General features: G+C 33.2%; 1 long non-coding RNA gene across 1 annotated transcript in view; it reads right to left on the bottom strand.

The window, feature by feature from the left end:
* The window catches only part of LOC129222491 (uncharacterized), a 125,784-nt gene that overhangs the window by 5,736 nt on the left and 97,758 nt on the right, over positions 1-22,290 (bottom strand). Inside the window, exons 2-3 of the long non-coding RNA XR_008580590.1 lie at positions 3,309-3,452; positions 1,159-1,359 (exon numbers count right to left, since the gene is read on the bottom strand). This is a non-coding gene — a long non-coding RNA (uncharacterized LOC129222491). The remainder of the gene's footprint in view (positions 1-1,158; positions 1,360-3,308; positions 3,453-22,290) is intronic.

Below are 22,290 nucleotides of genomic sequence, written 5' to 3'. Positions count from 1 at the left end.
AAAAAAAGAAAAAAAACTATATTCACTTTTATTTTAATATAAATGTATAAAGAGAGAATAATTTATATTTAATTTGCTTTAAAGATTGTAAGTTTGTCAACTCAAATTTGAAACAATTTTGAGTAAGTATATATATAGAAAAAAATATCTTTTAAAAACGCTATTATACTACTGACTGGACTAGACTTAAAGAAAACTTCGGAAACCGGCATTATTTTGTGGTTAAATGTAATCCAATTACTAAAAATGAACATTTATTTGATATTCCAAATAAAACGCATTACGTTTGAAAGTAATTAAACAGTCCCTTCTACTAACAATCTTAAGTTTCATACTACAACACCATTCTAGATACCGTGCCTCAGCCAAGCCAGCCGGAGACTTGAAATAAACTTTACCAGATTTACATTTGCTATTTCTGTTGAGTTCAGGCACGTTTCCACAATTTGAAAAGTTTCCGATGCCCAAAACTCACAAACATATGCTTGCTTTAATACAGCTTTGAAATTAGATAGTTTACTTAATAAAATCAACTTGTTTACAATGGAGTTGTTTCCTTCAGTCAAAAGTAGTACTTTTTGTCGCTGAAATTGATAGAATAAGCAGAAAAAAAATGACATGGACCCAGAAAATACTTTTATTTTCCCAACAGTTATTTTTTAATTAATTTTTTAAAATGTCCTATTTTTGAAACAAGGCGTGGTCTTGATGACGTCACAAATGATGCACTTTGCCGCATCTTTCTACCGCGATTCCACGTTATGATAATCAAGAAGCGAATTAAATTGCGCTATACGCTTGCTATCAACCATATCGTTGCCGATACAGGTGAGTAAAGATGAGAATTAAATATTTTGCTCTCTGAATGGCAACACAGAATGGCATTTCATCATTTGTGATGTCATCGGACAGAAGCATAAACATTGAAAGGGCGCCAATTTAAGTATTTTTTTAAAAATATTAAACTCAGACAAAATATTTAAAAAATGGTCAGATCCTATGTTTTTAAGCATGTTCTTTCAGAAAAAAATACTTTTAAAATTTTGGAAACGACCCCATTGCTAGTACTTTTCATTATGTTTTGCAACTAAAAAGCGGAATCGGCAGATCTTGGAACAGAGGAAATAAATTAATAAGAAAAAAAAAAAAGATACTCACAGCGTCTTGCCACGCCAGGATTCAGATGAGCCTTCGTTCAGCAAAGGGAATGACATTGAACCGGGTGTAGCACACCCTGGGTTATGCACTTCCTCATGCAGTCCGGGCCCCTTTTCCTGAAATCAATCTGAAGGCGCCAAGGGACTAGGGTTCGTTCTCTGCCGATTTCTTCATCCTCCTCTAGGTCCTTTAGAGATGCTGCTGGAAAAGAATAAAAGAATTTATATATCATTTCGGCATCCAACCGTCTTATGGCAGAAATGACTTATCTATTTCAAGTGGATGACGTATCGCTTTTTACAAGTATTGACGCATCTCAAAAGGTTGACAAAGTGCACTAAGTAGCATCGATATGAAATCTGAATTTAATAATCATTCTTACCACAAAACTAGTTAACATAACTAGTGCGTGATGATGTAGCAACAATGTAATCAATAGTGGTACATTTTCATGTAACTGGGAGGTAATTTTGAGGCACAGTTTCCCTTTTTTAATCAGTAATTTATGATTATCATTTTACACTAAATATAAATTTGCTATAATTTATTATAGAATAATTCTGAAATAAGAAACATTTCAATTTAAAAATGTAGCATTTTAGAAAAAGTAACCCACACTTAAAACGAATGATAAATAAGGTGGTGAAAGGAAAATAAAGAAATCGTCAAGTGCCGTTATACCCCTAAGCTCTACTCTTACCCAAATACTATATTACGCAGTGACTCGTTTTTTAGAAGTTCCGAAACAAGTATATGTTTTGTATTTGCTCTTGACTTTGTATACTATTTGTCTTAGTAAACTTTGCCCAGAAAAGCTATTTTGTGCAACTGAAGTATAAGAGCTAGTGTAACTTGTTTTAAATTACACTTGCTCATAATGATTGAAAAAAAATCATAAATATATCACGCAATATGCATTAATTTGGACTTTTGTGCCAATACAGTTTGAAATGTGCACACGAACTGTTATAATACAAAAGCTCGAAATAATTATAAAATTAGTGTTTTCGGAGCAAATAACAGTTAAGTAACATTGGAATGACAAAGAGAAAAACAATACTAGTCTTTTCTCTGCATTCGTATTCGCAATAGCATCGACTGCGACTGCACTGCACGATAGAAAGAGTACGATGAAATATGCAAGACATAACGTAAAAGAATACTTGCAGGAGTAGAAAGGGAAAACGGATTTTATTTTTGAAATCACTACAATTTATTCTTGGTAACAATTCAACGGATGAGATTTTCAGTGAGGGCTCTTCTCGTATTTTTAGATCAGAAGAAAATATTCTGGATTGCCTTCAACTCTCGCCTTCAACTCTCGCCTTCTTGAACATTAGCAAAAAAAAATGTTAATATTCATTCATACAATAAACACATCTAAATGCATGGAACAGCATGAAAGTAGTTCCCATTTTTAACTGAATTCAATTAATAGAATGAAAAGTTATTATTCCACAAGTGCCCTAAATTTCTTCCTCGGAGTTGAAATTTAAATGACGTTATTTAAATTTGCGTGATTTTGTTAATTTCTTTCCTTCTATTATAATTAATGAAAAAAGTGTTGCAAACCAGAAAGCTTACACAATTATCAAATAGTGAAAAATGAATAAATAAATAAATAAGTAGCTTTTGAAAGAGTACGCAGTAAAATGTTTCTGGACGCATAAATTGTTCACCATCGTTTCCCCGTTATCGAAATATGAGGTGTTAAAATCTGTAAATTTTTAAGAGAACTCACCATATTTAGCGAGTTTCTTGAGTAATGGAGGACAGCTTTCACACACTTTGCGAGTAGATATCGTGCTACATTTTGACGGTGAAATCACGTGTACCTTAAATGCCTCGCCAAGTCTTTGAATTTGGCGCTTTTCTGAAAATTTCGGCTGACTTTAAGATCTTAAGTCTCAAAAACGGGGACACGAGGGCAAATAATTTTTGTGCCTAAAAATGTCTCAACGTGCTCTTTAGGCTGCTATTTATTTGAACTTCATTATCACACGTTCATTATTACACTCTTCATGTGGTTCCCCGGTAAAAATCTTTTGATGGAACACTATAAATATCTCGTAAATCGCGAGACTTGATCCTCACTTACTCTAAAGGTAAAAAAGTGCTGAAAAAAAGTGAATATTTTAAGAACTACTTACGTGTTCTTTGAACTGTCGCACTTCCTAGCTGATTAGTCTTCCAAAAGTAATGAGTTTGCTGCGGAACTAAGGGGAATAAAGAGTGAAAAAGGTTGGACATCTCTTTCATTGCTGCATCTGTGTCGCGGTGTATCCGGCTGCCATCTGCATAGAAAAAAGAAATTTAGTTCACCAGGTCATGAAATCAACAGCAGCAGAAAAAAAATATATTTTTAAAGTGAAACTATCAAACACAAACTGTTCACGAGATAAAAATGTAAAAGAAGTCGCTTGCGATAACTATATACTGTTTGTTTTGGTTTATTGACAACATACATTTCGAGTTCCTGTACTTGGTCACACAGGACCCGTTTATGAACTCACGTCCAAGATGACAGATAGCACAATACAGGCACATAATGTAGGACAAAATTTACAGCACAGAGAAGGAAGTTACAACCAGGTCAACGGCCGGGAATCGAAGCCATCATCTCGGGATTACTACAATGACGCGCCAACCAACTTTGATACCGAGACCCCACTACATACTGTTCACGGAAAAAATAGACCGAAAGTAAACAAATAGTTTGCCAGAAAATTTGCTACTTTGGATAACTTTTGGGGAATTTCTCTGGAATAAAAAAAAGATAAACCAATACTTTTAGCTTTTGTCGCCTACTTGACACCTTTTGATCTTGTTCAAATTTAATTTTACACCTCATTGAAGCAATTCCAGAACATGAACTATTAACTAGTATACAAATGATAGCTTTAATTCTTTAGCAGGGAAAACAATGCACCATTCGAGTTAAGTAATTAATTGCATTTGAATTATTCCCAATTGATACTTTAAAGGGGAAAAAAAACAAAATAAAGTGTAAAAATTCTGGATCCAGCTAAGGTTTCCCAAACATTAATATGCGATTCAAGACAGCATGCTTCGATCGATTTTTTCAAAGTGTTTGAAAAAGATAACACAGAAAAAACATTTTGAATACTCTGCTGCATTTACAATGTAGAAAGACATTTGAGATTCAGATGGATTTTTGAGTCTATTAATGATGTCTAAAAATAGAAGACACTTTTAGTTTAACTGAAAAGGGAAATAATGTTTCCAAAAATAGAATCTCTGCAATGGAAATGTAATTGACTTCGACTCGGGGAAGAATGCAAATAAAAAAAGTCCTATTTTCACTTTCTGATTTGAGCACGTGCCATCTAAAATTATTATCTAAGCCAGCGAAAGATAATATGGTACACATAACCTCAATCGTTTTTCAACTGATTTTGGTCTTGCCCGTTAGGAATAAAAGCAGAAATATCAGATATATTTCCTTGCCCTTTCAGCAAATGATGCTATTTAACACAAGTAGTTGAAACTAAGAGTGCGGAGGAGAGGAGAAAGTGACCAATTCCGACTCCAACGCTTTGAATTTTTGAGTTTTCGACTCCGACTCCTTTACCCCAAAACTAATACGAATCCACGATTCCGTCTCTTACTTGTTAGCCATGGAAGAGCTGTGTACAAAATGACAGACTCCAACTTTGACTCCTGGAATTTAAAGCCGACACCTGTAACCGAAAATCAGTACGACTCCGACTGCGTAGCCCTGGTTGAATATTCAATATAGCCTACTGCATTCAAAGTTATCCTGCCACTTAGGGGAACTTTAAGCCACGTAAGAACTGGGGTATAAAAATAAATAAATAATTAAAAAAAATAACGAAAGTAGTGCAACTTCAAAGCATACAATGTTTTGAAGTAAAAACTTCTTTAGGCGCGTTGAGCCCTTTTGAGGTGGAGAAAAACCAACTATTTCATGACACCGAAAAATCGTCACCTCACCATACAGCGCATGCGCGATTTTTCTCTGCTCCTTTACGTGCGATTTTTTCGTTAAGATTACGAGGCTGTCGATTCTCACCCTAGTGAACGCTTATTTAGGCGCTGGGTATTTTGTGAGATGAAAAAAGAAGAAAAAACAATGTTTCTGATATCGGTAAGATATTGTGTTTGCCGTTGCCACTGTGAAAATGGATAGCTAATTGATATAGTTGTGGTTTAATGTCACTGGATAAGTCTTCTAGCGCAATAGGAGAATTTCTGTAGAAAAATGAATTTATTTCTTCTAAAGACGCTATTGGGCCCTTCTCCAGAAAATGTAACTTTTGAACGCAAATAGTTTTTGGTTTCGAAACCTTTTGTTTTCTTTTTTTTTCATTATTACATGAAAATGTTACCTACCAGAAGTAACCATAAATAATGACCCAGCTAAGTTACAATAATTTTACTCATACATAAAAAAAATTAAAAAATGCCTTGTTCATGGAAAAAAAAAAAAACTTTTAATGTTTAAAAATTGAGGTCAGTTAAATATCAGAGTAGTAATTGTGCAAACAATCGGCTATTTTAATGATTAGTGGGAACATAATATTAAGCTCTCTTAATTAAAGTACGGCTTGATTAGTAGTTTCATATGTATGTTAAAAAATAGCATTTAGCAAATTTGAGAATATACTGGCAATTTATAATTTTGGTAGAATGCCTATTATTGATGTATTTCCCCTTCATCATTTATTTTCACCTCAGAAACAATGACATTCATAAAGTCAGTCACGGAGGTGAGGATTTTTCCATTCATATAGGCATAATAGATACATTTTTCAGGGATTTTTTTTTTCTTCGTTGCTACAATCTGCACATGTTAAGCATATGAAAACATGTTCCCTTCTTTATACTTCCTTTTACAAAAATGGAAGTATTGTATTCGCGAAAAAATTGACTCATGACTGCCTATTTTCTTTTTCTTTTTTCTCTTCAAAATATTCAAAATTTTCTCTTTGAATACAACATCTCTAGATTTCTATCTTTTATAAAATTTCATAGAATATTACAATGTAGGAAGAGCAATTTGAACAACTTCAAAAATATTTTCCAAACTAAGAACAGGATTATTGAATGATGCAAAAAACTTTGTACAATATTTCAAACTCATTTACTTATTTATTCATTCATTTATTTATTTATTTTTTTTTTTTTTGGTAAAATAAAGAGTTGGAATCCTTTTTTATCACCTTGCCAGGAGAGTGCAGCACTAGAAATTTTAGTTTTTTTTTTCAATCAGGCGTTATAAAAAACAATTGAGGTGGAGCAAAGTTGAACGACAAGGCTGAAAATTTCTCCAAATAAATGTACTTGAAATATAGAGTACTGTATTTTTCTCCATGATATTTGTTCAGTTCAAGCCCAGTGGCTTAAAATGCGAAACCTTAGGCTTCGTGCTTCCACGCCGCAGCATGGTCAACTGAACTTTTTAGCGGGTTGATAAAATGAGTACTAACTGTGCTTGGGAACTAAACCCTAGGGTTTCCGCGTTTAGGTCACCACCAAACCAAAACCTCTGCTCTGCATCCTTAAAGCCCTCTGTCACGAGAACTGAGATGGGAACCCATGGGCTGCTGTACTATTTAGTTTAGATTTTTTGTAGTCGCTCAACCTCAATTTTAACCAACATTCAAATGATAAAACTGTAGCCATTTTATTTTGCGTTATACTATGCTTAAGTGGCATAAAATGAGTGGAAGAAAGAAAAAAATATGTGCTTTCTAAGAAACTATAAGAAGGCCAAACTTCTGAATTGATTTTTTTAAAAATGCAAAAACTAATGTGTTAATTGTGGAAAATAATTTATTTTTTTAACTAATTGGAATACGTTTCTTGATTTTTAATGACTAATTCACGTAGACATAATTACATTATTATAATAAATTTAAATGGGATATCCTATCTTAATGTCTCTGAATTAATTAGTTGCATTAAAATATTTCTTTTTCACCGAAATTAATTAAGCCTTCACTTGACTTTTTTTTGGCCTTCGAAATATTAATTTGAAAGTTCAAAGTTTGGTATTAATTGAAGATCTTGTTTACAAATGGCGTTAAGTCGGCTCTTTCCATTCTTGAAAAAAACGCAATTTTTTTAATGTAAGATTTATTATTGAATTTAAAGAAAAGATAATTATCTCCTGTTATCTATAGATGATAATAAATTCGAAATTAAATGGTTAAAATAATCCTTACAGTAAAGTTATTTATAAATGGAAAAAAAAAATGACATAACCCTTTTTGGAACAAAACTGGATGACTTACGCTCTTTTTGGAACAAGCCGAGAAAACAAAGATGCTCAACAAAACGTGTTAAAAAAAATTGCCCATCCTAAACATCATTAAATAAACAAAAAATAGTTTCTTCAAAAAAGAGAACTGCTTTCTTGATTCCAATAGTTTATTTGAAGAAAAAGTGCGAACTTGATTTTGACTTGTATCCCCCCCCCCCTTACAAATAATCTCTTTCTATGAAACAGCACAGATCATTCAAATTTATAAAATTTAGATCAATTAAACATTAATTCCTCTTACCATCAAGCACAATGGACCAAGTTTTAAAAAAATGACAAAGCTCAAAATTGTCTCATGTTTTGATTGGAAAACTAGTAAAACTAAAATTAATTCCAAGTTATGAACAAGAAGTAGTAAGAGACACTACTAATTAAACCTAGTATACTTGGGCATTCAATGGCTTCTGGCCCTAAAAAGTCTTTACTTCTAAAGATTTCTCCTAAACGTCACATAGTTTGAATTAGTAAACTGACAGGATTTAATTCTTTTTAACTCCTTGAAGGTAAGATTATTTTCCAATAACAAAGCGGAAGAATCAAAATAGTTTTAGCTCATCTGCAGTAGAAGAATTGTTTGGAAATTGTTTTACATCTGGTGACCAATTGACAAACCTGTGGAATAAGTGTCGTTATCGATTCCCCAAAGACCGCGAGATTTCGATATTAAGTGTGACAAAGGATAAAGTGAGCGATGAAAATTATATTCAGGCCAGGATCTATAAATTTTGGACCCAACTGCAACGAAATTCGTAGGGCCCCTCCCCATAGGCCAGCAGTGTATATTGCAACGTTAATAAGTCTTAGTGCTAGTCTTTTTCAATTTTTGCAAAAAATTCTCGGGCCGTTGGGCCCCTTAAGAACATGTCAACCCCCCCCCCCCTCCTTCCGCACTGCGTGATCCGCGGTTACGCAGATTCGGATCTAACTACATTACTTAAAAAAGTTTAATTATTTCCAAACGCAGAATAGCAAACTCTATTGTTACTTCCTTTTACAAAAAAGAAGTGTTGTATTCGCGAAAAAATTTTCACTCAAAATTCGGCCATAATTTCCATTTTGCTCACTCCCGAATTAATGTTGAGTTTTTTTTTCAACTCCACCACACGCGGATAAGTGCCTAAGAACGTATAAAAACCCGAAGTATCCATTCTGACATTCCCCGAGTTAATTACAACGACTTTTCTCGTAACGTCCGTATGTACGTATGTATGTATGTACAAATGTGCGATGTGCGTATGTATATCGCATAACTCAAGAACGGTAGGCCCTAGAAAGTTGAAATTTGCTACGTAGATTTCTAGTGGGGTCTAGTTGTGCACCTCCCCTTTTCTTTATATTTTTTTCAATCCCACCACACGTGGATATAAGCCTAGGAACATACAGACACCCGAAATATCCATTTTGACGATCCTTGAGTTAATTACAACGAGTTTTCTCGTGACGTCTGTATGTACGTATGTATGTGCGTATGTGTGTATGTATGTCGCATAACTCACGAACGGAATGTCCTAGAAAGTTGAAATTTGGTACGTAGACTCCTACTGGGGTCTAGTTGTGCACCTCCCCTTTTGGTTGCATTCGGGTGTTTCGAAAGGGATCTTTTGCCCCTTTTTGGGAGAAAATCATTGTTAATTTCGATGTATACTCAAGTGGTGTTATAATTTGGCGGACACTTGGCGATGTATCGCCAATCTTTTGGTCGCCAAGTTTTGTCGCCAAATTAGCGGCAAATTTGGCATTTTTTTTTTCTTTTTTTAAATCTGGTTTCAATTTGGCCACTGGTGGTGATATTAGAGAGCAAACTATTGAATCACATTAAAATTGCCAATAATGGGAAAATGACATTAAAATTGGAGTAAAAGGAAGTCATGTGATGCACACATCAGCTAGTTTTATTGTAATGTAACATACATGTGTATCTGATACTTATACACATTTACATCTTAAGATAACTTATGGGTCAATCCATTTGAAATCACCCAAAAAGAATAAAATTTGTTGCTCGACATTTTTGATTTTCCTAATTTTTTACTAGTTATTTCTCACTTCTAAGTGAGTTCAAAAGCGTTGAAAGAAATTTTTTTAGGATCATACTTTTTTTAACGACCATTTTTGAGTTTGCTTAGTTGCCGTTTTTGGACCAAAAACAAGTTTTACGTAAATGCATCTAACTCTGTAAATTTTACAGATTTAAGACAAAACAAAATCCTACATCATCAGAATAATGTCCTAGATATGATTCGTTCGCAAATATTATTTAAAGGGTCAGAAAGGTGAAGAAAAAAATTAACTAAAAACTGTAAATTAGCATAAAATACGAGTTTTAGTGCTGCAAAATTAGTAAAAGGAGGAGAGTCTCAGCTCTGTTTTTTTTCTTGTGTAAACATAATATAGGGCTACTTGTTGTAAAAATTTTAAGCTTGAGAACTTTGTCCTTTTTTTTTTGCAAAATTTTTCAAAAATTGCATTTTGGCAAAGTTTAAAGTCAAATATCTCAAAAGGGACTGAGTGAAAAATTATGAAATTGATACAGGTAGCACCTCTGTATGAGATACGAATATGATAACAATTTGATGACTGAGGCTCAACTGGTACTAGAGTTATGGGGCATTAAAGTTGGCCAAATATTATATTTTCGCAAAGTTTAAAGTGAAATGCAAAGTTTAAAGTGAAATATTTCAAGACAAACTGAGTAAAAAAAAGTGAAATTAATACAGGTAGCACATTTTTATGATATGAACCTGTGATAACATTTGGTGACAGTGATTACTGGTATCAGAGTTACAGTGCATCAAAGGTGGCTAAATATTGCATTACACATAATGTTAAAAATTAATTCATAGAAAAGCTCCTCTTTCCAAACATATAACAGCACCAAGTGTTCCTCTTCTTTCATAAATTAAATTCATGCAATAGAAATATGCACAAAAAATAAGCAAATGAAGAAATGAAATAAAATGGACAAGCATTTCAAAGCATATAACTCTACATACGAGGGTTGATCCAAACGTAAAATTCCCATCAATTTTACAAATACACAGCACTGTCTATTCTCATTGAAGTTTACATCGTTAGAAAGAAAAAACGTTTCTCTATTTTTATACATAATTGCCATCTTTTTCTCTGCATTATTGTCGACGGTACCCTAACTTCTGTATCGAGTGTCACAGAATATAATAATTAGCAATATTAATTCATTATTTTTTAAAGCATAACAAAAACTATATTATAGCATACCGTACGTCAGGGTTCGTAGGGATTTAGAGAAACTTAATACTAAATTATCAGGGATCTTTTCTTTTTAATTTTCTTATGAAGTAGAGAAAAAAACGGTTCTTAAGCAGAATAAAAAAAAAAGAGCTTTTGATATTTTTAAGGTAAGAGAATCTCATCTTTCGAATGGCTTAAAATATAGTCCACGCTGCTTTAAGTATTTAAGTATACCACCGAGTTTTCTTTTAATTAAAGAAATACCCTTTTCAAGCGAAAACAAGGAATAATTGCGTATTTTCAAGATCAAACGGCCAATTAGCCATTAGTTACAGCAAAGGGCTCTCATATTTATTCCACGCAAATTATTATAATAAGGTACTTGAGATCCAGTATGTAAGAACGTTCATTAAAATATGTATTAGCTAGGACTTCATATTTGGTCAGGGCACTTTGTTTTGTGGTTATGATGTCTAGTTTCGTTTAAAAGACTAAATTCAATTACAGGTATCCCTCGTATAACAAGGTTAATTCGTTCCGTGTAATATCAAAACCGTGTTATACGAGACTTTTTTTTATAAATACTTTTTTACTTATTTTTTAACATAATTAATCATGTACATATCATAAACCATGTCAATGTGTACCGTGTTGTATCGAAACCATGTTCCGTGTTATATAGAAATCGCATTATACGAGACCTTGAAATAAATGTAAATCAAGGAATGTGTACCGTGTTATATCGAAACCAAGTCATAAGGTGCAAATTTTAAAATTGCTGAAATTTCGGCTCAATAGAATATACAAACGAAGACTGGCTACCAGAACATACAAAGACCCACTGATTTAAAAATAAGAGTTGTTATAAACAATAAAACTGAATTATTTTACATACCTCAAATTAAAACTGTTATGCACAACAAGAAAAAACTTGATCAACTCTCTTTAACAAGAACAAAACGCATTCTATAAGAAAAAACTCCGAGCTTTACTATACCAGTAAAGTTCGTCTGAGCAACAACAACAAAACAAAATATAAAATTCGCAACTCCAATAAACTATAGAGGGCATTTTGGAGGTATTTTTGCCACTCAGTGTTATTGGTCTAACATGCAGATTTGTTTCGAACCCATTTCATTGGAAACAACCTTTGATGTAAAGCATTTACAGAAAGTTATTTTTATTTGATTGTCTTAAGATGATTTTCGAACAACCTAAAAGAGTTTATTATAAATGCCTAGGAGAGAAATTCGAAACGTTTGACGTAAGCAACGAAATAAACAGAAAGAAAAAAAAACGTTACCTATGAAAATTTAAATTATTTTCTGCATGCGCTTTACATTAACCGACTTATTTATTGATTCAGCAACTCTATAACTATGTATACTTTTCACACAAGCAAAAATCTGCAAGCCTTTGGTTTCATTTTTTAACAGAAATGATTGAGTTTTTTTTTTTTTTTTTTTCATTTCAAATCTTTGATGTTATCAATCTTATTCATCTTTCTTATTTTTGGAAACGATTAAATTCAAACTATTTACATGCAGAAAAACGATTTAAATTTCAGAGCGATTTGTTTAAAAGTAGGTGCTTTTGTAAAGCATGTATAGAATTATTTTTACTTTGTATACTTATTTTTTACTTAATCAGAGTCGAAATTTTTATATTGAAAAAAAAAACTTTGCTACTATAATTAGTTTCTTCTAGATTTGTCTATTCCCATATAAAACGAGAAGTCATTTGAATTGAAAATATTATTATAAAAAGCATTAATAATTGGAACATAAAACACTTACCAATCTAAGATAATGACAGGAATTTTTTCATTATTGTTTCTCTCTTATGTAAATAACAAATTGGTTTTTTATATTAAAACTACTTTTTACTTCCTTTTACAAAAAAGGAAGTATTGTATTCGAGGAAAAAAATTTCACTCAAAAATCGATCTTAATTTTCATTTTGCTCACCCTCGAATGAATATTGAGTTTTTTTTTTCGAATCGACCACACATGGATAAGTGCCTAAAAACGTATAGACACGCGAAATAACCATTTTGACGATTCCCGAGTTAATTACAACGAGTTTTCTCGTGACGTCTGTATGTACGCATGTATGTATGTGCGGATATGCGTATGTATGTCGCATAACTCAAGAACGGTATGTCCTAGAAAGTTGAAATTTGGTACGTAGACTCCTAGTGAGGTTTAATTGTGCACCTCCCCTTTTGGTTGCATTCGGGTGTTTATAAAGGGGTTTTCCCCCCTTTTTGGAGGGAAATCATTATTGATTTCGATGTAAACTCAAGTAGTGTTATGATTTGGCGGACACTTGGCGATATGTCGCCAGTCTCTTGGTCGCCAAGTTTTGTCGCCAACTTGGCGACAAATTTGGCGTTTTTTTTTTAAAATCTGGTTTTAATTTGGCCATTGTTTGTGATATTTAGAAAGTTAACTCTTGAATCACATTAAAATTGCCAATAATGGGAAAATGACATTAAATTGGAAGAAAACTATTGGAATTGGATTTAAAATTGGATTAAATTGGATGCACACATCAGCTTGTTTTTTAATATACATAATAGAGATAAAATTTAAACTCAAAATTGATAATAGGTACTAAAAAAAGTGCATCTAAAAGAACTTGGAGTGCAAAAAAATTGATAGTAATACAGTTGTTGCTAGGAAATTGATGTTAGTGTGCATATCAGCTCATATGTAATTTCAATAATATTCCTTATTAAATTTTACTGTTTTTATGCTTAAAGTTTGTCTTTGTCCTTCATGTTCCTTGAAATTATGTTCTTGCTAATGATAGTTTGAAAATACCGCAACCAAAACATCACTTCATACTAAAAAAAAAAAGTTTACCCACTTGTTTATTTATCTGTATTATGAATTTTTGGATGGCTTAAAAAACGTTTTTTGATGGGACAATTTTTTAGCACGCGTGCGGTGCAATTTCTTTCCCCTGACATAAGGTCATTCTTACCTCATGTTGCTATTTACAACAAAATAAATTTTCTAAGCCTGATTTCTATAAAAAAGCGAGCGTAGTGAACGAATGAGTGACGATAGAAGGAAGATTCTTTGAATGGAATATGAGCATGTGTTAGCACATAATTTTTACTTTAAAAATAAATAAACTATGAAATAATTGTAATTGCGACACTCTACCGCATTGACAATGAAAAATAGCAACTATCAAAAACTGACGGTAATAAAAAAAAAGCGTTCTTCATTATTCAATGTCTAGATTTTATAAGAGGTAATAGGTTGTAGTGGAAGAAGTTAGGTTCTTGCTTCATTTTTTTTTTTTTTCAGAAAAGGAGATCTTTAAGTTGAAATAAAATATACCATACATTCAATGTATAAATATACGATATATTCCGTATTTAATTCATTTATTTTCATTTAACTACTAAAAATATTCTTTTTAGCTCAACTTTTGTCATTATTCCATTTCTATCAAAAATTAAAAAAAAAAGAAATACTGCTTACGTTTTAATTACTAGTTTTTAGAAACAACAATTAAGAAATAATAAAACAATAGTTACTATAATTCAACAGTGTGAAGAGCTGACACCCCCCTCCCCCAGTTTGTAAAAAGTAAACAAAATCTGAGAAGCTTACTAGAAATAAAAAACAATAAAATTTCTCACGTGCTAAAATTATTGTCATTCTTACGAGCATCACAGAACACGTAGAAATCACTGCGAGAGATATGTTTTTACTTTTACTCTTGAACAATTTTTCCTGAGTTTGCCTTCAGTAATCACATATCCAGAGAAAGATATTGTTTCTTCAATAAAAACGACAGAAATATTTCTCTGATACACTCTCCTTAATGTGCAAAGGCGAAAAGAATTCGTGTTACAAATGATGCCAATTTAAACATCGGAATCTTTAAATTACGTTAGCTTCTTTGATGTCGTCTGTCGAACTTTTGTTTATCCTTAAATTTATTAAACGTAGTGAATTCTATTTCTCGAATACTTGAATTTAAAAACTTTATTGGGATATGAAACGGAGAATACTCTGTTTCTTGAACGGGTTTGTTTGTTTTTTGCTATACATGAGATATTTTTAGTTAGTATATATGATTTAATACACACATAATGAATCTAGAAAGGCAATTACATATTCGCAACTCCAACGAACTATAGGGGGCACTGCAGTCACTGACTAATGGCGAACGAAAAAACTAAAACAAACGCGTGTGGTAACGAAGAAAATTGTAATAAGTCTAGTAAATTTTGTTCGTATGCATGATTTTTTCGCTTTATTCTTTTTAAATTAATTTTAAAAGTCTTGTGGATATTCTGGCCCACGTAGAAAGAAATGAGATTCCAAGAAGCATTACTAAACGTCAAAGATTAATGCAAACTACGTAGTTCGTAGTTCTAAGCAGCTATTTCCACGATGTTGAATTCGATATTTATCAATTCTTGATAAAACTAAATAATTGTGGCCTGACAAGAATAACAATTTATGCTAGAAAATTCAATATGACATTACAAATTATTATCGAAAGAAGATGATACTTTTTTGCCTTGCTTGGCTAGCGCTTATTGTTTTGCATTTGTAGCTGAGTTATTTCTCTCGAATTCCCGAATCGGTTAGTTTAAAATTTTTCTGTTTCGATTTTTCTAATTTCTGAGCTACGATTTAATTGTGTCATGTTATGCGAATCATCAACAAAATTCTCACGGATATATGGTGGTAGTTTTCTTTTCAGTTGATTGACCATTATTTCTTTTTACTTATCGAATTCTGTAATCTTACTACCATTTTATTCCACTCATGATAAAAATTAAAAATGGTTTAACTAAAAACGCGAAATCTCGCCAAGGATACTTAGCTCGCACAATACTAAAACTATAACCCTAAACAAATTTGGCGAAACCTTTCAGCTGAGAATAAAAGTGACAAAATAAATTCTTTATCGGTTAAACATTTTTCATTTCGTTCTACGATAATATATTCACGAAAAGATTTTGCATACTGTCTATTCCAACTAAATGCTGCTGTAAAATATGGTTTGTTAAATTAATTTAAGATAAAAAAAAACCCATATTCTTACAAATTCACACAAAACAATAAAATTTTTACCTGGTATAACAATATCCAAGTTTGTTAATCCAGAGTTTTCTGGTGTTAACGCGCTTTCACCATTTCTCAATCAAATCACTTTTTAGAGGGAAATAATGAAAACTAACATTATTTTGAGGAGCTCGAACACTTTCTGTTGCTGAAAGCAATCCAAGACACATCGATTGCGTTAATAAATACTCAGAACAAACTGCCTATGTTTAAGTCAACAGACTTACGTGGAACGCAATGTGGCAATGTTTTAGTTTTTCCGGCAGTTTTGTAAATCACCGCAAGGTAGCGTATTCGAGCGCTGGATTTGCGAATTAAAATTTATTTATCTTATATTTCAACTTACTTACAGTGGCTCCCAAAAGTGTTTGTACACCTATAGTCCGGTCAATTTAGACAGTGGAAATAACAAAAATTCCGGGAAAGCTAAATTTTTCTAGAGACCTTGGGTTTAGCATTACAAATAAAGTGCCAAAAGTCCCCGTCGATCCCATGTGCGCTAAAATAGTTATTCAGGGTCAAAGGTCAAAATTTTAGGTTTTTTGGATTTTTCTCAAAAACGGTAAGTTTTATCGAAAAGTAACTCAGACCAAAGTTGTAGATCTCGAAATTCTCTACAAAAATGGTCCTTATGATTTTTATCTCCAAGACCAAACCATTTTCCAGATATTGCGTACTCTCAAAAGACAGCCAGTCACTTACAGAATCCCCTCTACTCGCATGGCCTTGAATAACATCTGGCTATTCTAGTCCGTGTGGCGTCGTTCACATACCCAGGGGTGCCCAACCCACTAAGGTCATGGGCGCACCCCTCAACATCGCGGAGCACCCCTCAAAAGCAAGAACCCACCTCCAAAAACTGAGAAAAATACCCCTCAAAACAATCCCCCTAAAATTTCGATGGCTAAGTTTGGGCCATGACCTCTTCTAGGTGGGCTGACGTACATGCTTCTTTTAGAGTTAAACGTGCAATTCGAGTGAATAAACGTATTTATTACAAGCGTCTATTGTTTGTGCTGATCAATATTTAAGAAAAATTTCACAATTTTGCTTTATTTGCAACAAACTTTTGACTGAAGGTGAAACTGTTGTGCTTGGTCGTCGTGGAATGACAACTTTAATCGATGCAAGTGTCGGGAGAAGTTATAAGATTACTGATTATTTAAGAAGTCAAAAGTCCGTTACAATTCGTGTGGATTGCATAAAATCATACACCCGGAAAAGTTCAATCTCTGCAGCAACGTGAGGATTTAATTCGAAGACCAAATACTTCAAAAGTAAGTCCTCCTCGTACTGCAGTGCGATTAAGTGAATTTGTATCCTGCTTTTGTTTTCAAAAACACTGCTTATTTTGTGGCTGTGAAGCGGATGAGGAGGCTGAGAAGAAGAAAGCGCAGAATTATCGCAGAAATATTCATAAAGCAGCGACTAAATCATACTCAACATTAAAACGTGCAAGGGCAGCTCTTGGTACACCTCCGAACGATCTTTAGCTAATTTTAAAAGGGATTCTTTGAATGCAAGTGTAGAAAATTTAAGAATTTTTCTGCGATAATTTTGCGTTTTGTTCTTCTCAGCCTCTTCATCCGCTTCCTCGCCACAAAATAAGCAGTGTTTTTTACAACAAAAGCTGGATTCATATTCACTTAATACTGCTCTAGTACGAGGTGGACTTACTTTTGAAGTACTGGATATGTTCATTAGGGAGGATTGAAAAAAATCAAAATCTGATAAACGCTAAGTAATAACCCGGAAAAGTTGTCTTTTGTAGAGATATTTGGTTATGGCAAAAAGATTCCGTCCGCAAAAAATATCTTGAGGTGTCGCTCCGCCTTGAAATTGATTATAAATGCATAAAAACTGGAAAAAGCTACAATAATTTCATCAAGTATCAAAATTTGATAAATTTGATGTTATCGCTCTTAAGAGCAGGCTTTTTGTGTACACATTGCATAAGATCATTTTAATAATAAACTGTATTTTAAAGTTTCACACATGCGTTGAACCTTGAATTTGACCAATATAGTGCCAGAATTGATTAACACAGTGTTGCTCCGTACCGAAAGAAAAAACATTAGAAGTTATGATTTGTAAAAGTTTGCTTTCATATTAATTAATTCTTACATAGATAAGGAAAAAAAGAGCAATAAAAGCATTTCTTATCTAGTAAAAAAAATGTTAATTCTCCACTTAGCCCATAACTTTGGCTCAAAATGTCAAATTAACCTATGAAGAGAACGAAAGTTAAGTATAAAAATTTTAAAATATAAATGTGACTTGCAACAGCCCACATAAGTCACCCTTTAAAACAAAAGACGTTGCCAAAGAAACTTTAATGGGTTTTGAGCCCTCAAACTGTAACCACATTGATTACAAATAAAACATAAGTTTGGCGTGCGAGTTGAACTATTTTGCTTCTCATAATTTTCAGTCTTGATTGAAATTGTGGCTTGATGGTATTGTAGCTTAATATTTCTAGATTCTAATCTGAATCGAATAAATCCATCCCTTTTGGTTAGACAACAAACTGTACCTGACACTTCTTTCTCTTATTTTACCTATCGTCTCGCTGCTTTAGTATGACATGTGAGGTTTTGAAAGCCATACTACTCAGTAGGTACGCCATCAAGCAATTTCTTTCAAAGTTTTATCGAAAGTCCCCTTTTTGAAAGAGGGAGCTGCCAAGTTTAACCAGTTCTGCTTATCAATGAGCTCATAGTACTCTCTCAGCTTCAAAATTGAAATCTGGAATTATAAATGTTCTTCGTTCATCTTCGAACTGGTCGTCGTAATCCGTCTCGAAACAAGTTCTCTGATGGTCATTCGCAATACCTAGTGTTATATTTTTTAGATTCTCAAAGTAACCAGTTTGCAGAACAAGAGCTGATGATCCAAACATAATACGATGACAATTTGAAGAATTCGATTGTACAGCGAAAATTTACAATTCCAGATTTCAACTTGAGTTCTTTGATAAGCAGAAGTGGGAAAACTCGGATCATATTCTTAAAAAAGGAATATCAGATAAAACTTTAAAAGAAATGGTGCTTGATTGCGTAACTATTGAATTATATGATTTCCAATATCTCACGTTATACTAAAGCAGTGAGACGACGCGCAAAATTAGATAAAGAAGCGTCAACCACAGTTTGTTATCTAACCAATAGAGATGGATTTTAGAATCTAGAAATCTTAACTACAATGTATCACTAACTCCAAGCATTGTCAGGAGTCAAGATGATAATGCGACTCGCCAGCCAAACTATGTTTTATTGTATGAAATGTGGTTACAGTTTGAGAGCACAAAAAACATTTAAGGGGGGGGGGTTAGAGGAGTATTTTTCTCAGTTTTTGGAGAACGCTCTTGTTTTTGAGGGGAGCTCCACGATATTGAGGGATGCGCCCATGCCCTTAGTGGGTTGGGCACCTCCGGGTACGTGAACGATGCCACACAGATTAGAATAGCCAGATGTTATTCAAGGCCATGCGAGTAGAGGGGATTCTGTAAGTGACTGGCTGTCTTTTGAGAGTACGCAATATCTGGAAAATGGTTTGGTCTTGGAGATAAAAATCATAAGGACCATTTTTGTAGAGAATTTTGAGATCTACAACTTTGGTCTGAGGTACTTTTCGATAAAACTTACCGTTTTTGAGAAAAATCCAAAAAACCTAAAATTTTGACCTTTGACCCCGAATAACTTTTTTAGCGCACATAGGATCGACGGGGACTTTTGGCACTTTATTTGTAATGCTAAACCCAAGGTCTGTACAAAAATTTAGCTTTCCCAGAATTTTTGTTGTTTGATCACTATTTTTATGTCTAAATTGACCGGGCTACTACGACTTTCAATGAAATAGGACTCTATCCAGTGGTTAGAATTAATATTTCGGAATAGGTATTTAATTATAACATCTATGCTCGATTTTCAACAAAACTACATGAAATTTTTTTAAAAAATATTAAAACCTAATTTTTTAAAAATCAAAAACCAAAAAGTGCCGGAAATTTTATCTCACAAAAGTCTTCCTACACTTTAAAAAAGTCTATATATTATTGAATAATCTAACTTTTTATTAAGTTATTATTTAGTAGAATATCATGCAGTATCAACAACTTTTTTTAAACGTCTGGGAATAAATTTCATTCTTTTTTTTTTTGAGCAATCACGATTGCTTATTGTTCTCACTTGACCGTTTTTGGCGTCCGTGCCTTTTTCAGCTTGGACCAGGCCTGCAGCACCACCGTCCACCGGCGGCGGCGCGGCTGGTCCTGAGCACTGTCCCCCGAAATCCACTTTTGCTGGGCGGTGGCGTCCATGTCCCACACACACGAACGCCTACACACACACACACACGAACGCCTACACACACACACACACACACGAACGCCTACACACACACACACACACGAACGCCTACACACACACACACACGAACGCCTACACACACACACACACGAACGCCTACACACACACACACACGAACGCCTACACACACACACACACACGAACGCCTACACAGACACACACACACACACACACACGAACACCTACACGCACACTCACGTACACAACACTCACTCACACACATGCATACATACACTTACGCACCCACGCACCCACACACATGCGCCTACACAAACACACACGCTCGTGATTGCGAAAAACATAATTTGAATTCAAGATGCCAAAAATTCAAATTAATTTTTTTTTTTTTTTTTTTTTTTTTTTTTGCGTAATTTCTGAGTAAGTGCTCAACTACACTTCGTCTTCTGTTTCTAGCTCTATTTTAGTTTCAAAGCCGTTTTTTCGTAATATAGTCTCCAGATATATATCTCTAAATATGTTACATTAAGTTTAAATATAGAGATTGAAGGGATATTTTCTACTCTTTAGGACAATTTTTGAGGCACCAGACGCAAACGTTGAAAACCGTGTGCTTCTTATCGTTATTTTGATAAAAACAAAGTTGCTTCCGATAACCAAATTTTTGGCTAAGCGTTTAAAATTGGTTTTTAAAATATTTAAATGAACAGCTTGATTTATTATTTCATCAAAAATTCCAAACTACCAAGTCCTGATGCTGATATGCACCCTCACACTAGAACACCTTCACCGTCCTGATTAACTGGTCAAACTCAGTTCAAGATTAAATTCCTAATATTTTCTTCTATTCACAATTATACAATAATTTAACCAAAAATGTTGAATTTATCTTCATCTGTAAGTAAGACGTAATGCCAAAACGTTTTGAGCTTATTTATCATTGATTTTGCGACGAAAAACGTTAACTTTCTGTTTTTCGCACGACCAAGGCAATTTCTGCGGGAAGAGGTCCCATTTAATCTAGCTAATCAGATAACTTGGCGAATAATTTTAGGTGAAAATTAAATGTAAAAAGTTTCATTTAACTCTGCAGAAACCTTTACAGCACTCAAATGTGTATTTTTCATAAACTTTTTAACTGCAATTGTCCGATCACGCTTTGTCAATTTTACCGATCGACCTTTTCTTACCTTGTTTTCGGTGCAATTCTTATATTTGAAGCATTTTTTCAAGCACTTTACTATAGAATGGAATGAATTAACTAATTTAGAGACATTTCAAACCATTTTACCGCTACTGCGAGGAAAAAATTCAAATTTCGAATGGTGTTTGTGGTTTTTTTTTACGAATACCAGCCATTTTAAAGTAATAAGCACAATATTAAAGAATAAATTAACAAAAAATTAAAGCCAAATGACTTTTAACGGTCCACACAATGCAAAATAATAAAAAAACGACATAAGATAATTTTAATCATGAATTTATTCGAAAATATTTGAGTGTACGATGACTTTTGTGGCGTATTATTTCTCTGTCTCTTCGTTTTTTGACCCATTTCAAAAAGAAAATCCGTCAATATCTCGAAAAAACCAGAGGGTTTTATTTAGACTGACATAGGAATGATGTGAAAAAATATTGGACTTCGAATTCAGTTTCGCGTTATTTTGGTTTTACTAAAAAATTTCAAAGTGTACGAACACTTTTGGGAGCCACTGTATATACCAAAATAACGCAAAACTGAATTCGAATATGAAGTTCAATTTTTTTTCACATCATTCCTATGCCATTCTGAATAAAACCCAGTAGTTTTTCTCAAAATATTGCCAGATTTTATTTTTGAAATTTCTCAAAAAACGAAGAAAAAGAGAAAAAAATACGCCAAAAAAATCTTCGTACACTCAAATATTTTCGAATAAATTCATGATTCAAATTATCATATGTGGTTTTTTTATTATTTTTGCATTGTAATGACACTGTAAAGTCATTTGCCGTTAGTTTTTTGTCTATTTATTCCCTAATATTCTGCTTATTTTAAAATGGCAGGTATGCGTAGAAAACAACAAACACGGTTCGAAATTTGATTTTTTTCCCCCCTCACAGTAAACATAAATTGGTTTGAAATGTCTCTAAATTAGATAATTTATACCATTCTATAGTGAAGTGTTTGATAAAATGCTTTAAAGACAAGAAT

The sequence above is a fragment of the Uloborus diversus genome, chromosome 5 (assembly GCF_026930045.1).
Source record: "Uloborus diversus isolate 005 chromosome 5, Udiv.v.3.1, whole genome shotgun sequence".
Lineage (NCBI taxonomy): Eukaryota > Metazoa > Arthropoda > Arachnida > Araneae > Uloboridae > Uloborus > Uloborus diversus.
This window is presented reverse-complemented; position numbering and strand designations above follow the sequence as displayed.